Source organism: Octopus bimaculoides, chromosome 6 (assembly GCF_001194135.2).
Source record: "Octopus bimaculoides isolate UCB-OBI-ISO-001 chromosome 6, ASM119413v2, whole genome shotgun sequence".
Taxonomy (NCBI): Eukaryota; Metazoa; Mollusca; class Cephalopoda; order Octopoda; family Octopodidae; genus Octopus; species Octopus bimaculoides.
In genome coordinates, this window is record NC_068986.1 from 82,310,834 (window position 1) to 82,313,170 (window position 2,337).

The following is a 2,337-nucleotide window of genomic DNA, read 5'->3' on the forward strand; positions in this document are numbered from 1 at the left end:
ACGGCGGGCCTTTTCAGTTTCCAATTACCAAATCCACTACAAAGCTTTGGTCGGCCCGAGGCCATAGTAGAAAACACTCGCCCAAAGTGTCACGGGGTAGGACTGAACCCGGAACCATGTGGTTGGGAAGCAAGTTTCTTACCATACAGCCACCCCTGCTAAACTATGAAAGTTGTGTTGTTTCAGTGTACAGTACATGGCTGTTTCTTTGATGTGTGCAATATAATGAGCTGTCAGAGCGTCGGATAAAATACAAATGCCTTCTGAGTAACTATTCCCGTGTTCAGTGGTCTGAGTCTCAATCCGGTCGAGGTTAACTGTCTTTCAACGATAAAATAGAGTGTCAGTCCCGGGCGATAGATTAGCAGAATTGTTAGAGCGATGGAGAGATGCCTTATGATATTTATTCTAGCTTTGTGCGTTATGTTTTTCAAAGTCCTGCCTGGACCGCCATTACAAAGGAGTAAATTTTCTGGGTGGACAAAGAAAACAGAACAAAAAAAAAATAGGCTAGGAACTCAAATGAGTTTACATCTTTAGTGCGTAAGAACTCTGTTAGGACACACAAAGATATCAATAGATAACGATGACGGAGATGTCGTTGATGACGATGATGACTACGAGGAAGACGAGGATGACAGTGCCGACGGTAATGGGGGCGGTGGCGGCGGTGGCGGCGGCGGCAGCGGCAACGACAACAACAGTGAGGATGGTCGTGGCGATGACTGTGACGTTAATTGTTAAGGTGATGTGAATTACGACGATGAAGATGATGACGTGATTAAAATAGACTAAATACTCAGGGATGGATTGAGGAATATCCTCAAGTCCATTTCCATGGAAATAGTGAATGTCTGGTGTGAAGGTTTTAGGTTATTACAGAGTGAAGAGTGGCAATCGTCTACTTAAGATTTGACGTACAGCACACATGGCAACATACCAACCGGCAAGTATTCTCGAACCAATCAGCGTGCAACTACATTATCATTCCAGCCAACAAGAAACACAGTGACATTTCCCTTAAATCACATCCACCTTCTTAGAAACGGAAAGATACTGAATAGGGCAGAGTTATCGTAGTTGGAACGTCTTTAAACATAAAACTATTGCAAAAACATGGAAATTACTACCACACTTTAGTGCTACTGTATTTATCCAGCAGAGCTTTGCGTTTCGTATATTTTTAAAGAAACGGTCATCTTTTAATATCACCTTTGATAACATCTGAAATGTAACATTTTCTCAAAAACTTGGGGCGAAGGTACGAACGTTGCCATTGAAAATCGAACCAATCTTAAATAATTTATTTTCTATCACGGTTTGTTGCCGTTCTAAAACCAATTTATTAATTAATTTATTTATTTATTCTTCTTCCTTTGATGTCTAAATCGAAGAGCCGTTACCTCCAAAGTGTTAATAAAGGCTTTTCGCTTCAATAACGTATTTTTGTCAAAGGTGACTTCATTGCAATAAACGTCAACATTCTCGGCTCTATTTTACTAATGTGAATATTTTTTTTAATAGCGTCAAAAATAACAAACAAGAAAGAAATAAATGTGTTAATTGTTAAATGAAATAAACGAATTCAAACAATGTTTTGATCCAACAAGAAAGCTATTTTCTGAAAATATAATAAAGAACACTTCATTGAATGAGAGAGAAAGAAAGAGATAGGAAGAGATAGAGGGAGAGAGAGAGAGAGAGAGAGAGAGAGAGAGAGTATGTGTATTATGTGTGTGCATCTGTATGTGTGTGAATGTATCAGTCTGTGTGTGTGTGTTTGTGTGTGTGTTTGTTAATGTATAAATATGTATGTGTGCATATACGTGTGTTTTAGAGTTTCTTCTTTTCCCTCTTATTTGAAAACTAATATAAAATTTCAATTTAGGCAAGGATAATCTGAAAAGAGACTAGTGTGATGATGGTCTCTGGGTAATTTGTCGGTAAAACTGGCTACATCTGTGTCAAATTGCCTAGATTAACAAATACTGAAGCAAAAACCACCATTTTTGTAATAGGATGATCAAAGGAGGTGTTATAGAATATTGCTGACAAGAAAACAAAACCAAAATAGAAAACAGAAAACCTATATATATATATATATGTGTGTGTGAGTGTGTGTGTGTGTGCGTGTGTGTGTGTGTGTGTGTGTATTGGCGTGTGCGTTTTTGGTTGGTAGTGGGTAGGAGAGGTTGTTAAAGAGAAGAGGCAAGAGATTTTTGCTGAAGTGAAATGTCTATTTTCTAGTAATAATGAAAGAAGAGGAGGAAGGAGGAGAAGAATGATATAAAGAAATACTGTGAGATGTTGGAGGCAATAGGGAGAGAGAGAGTGAGA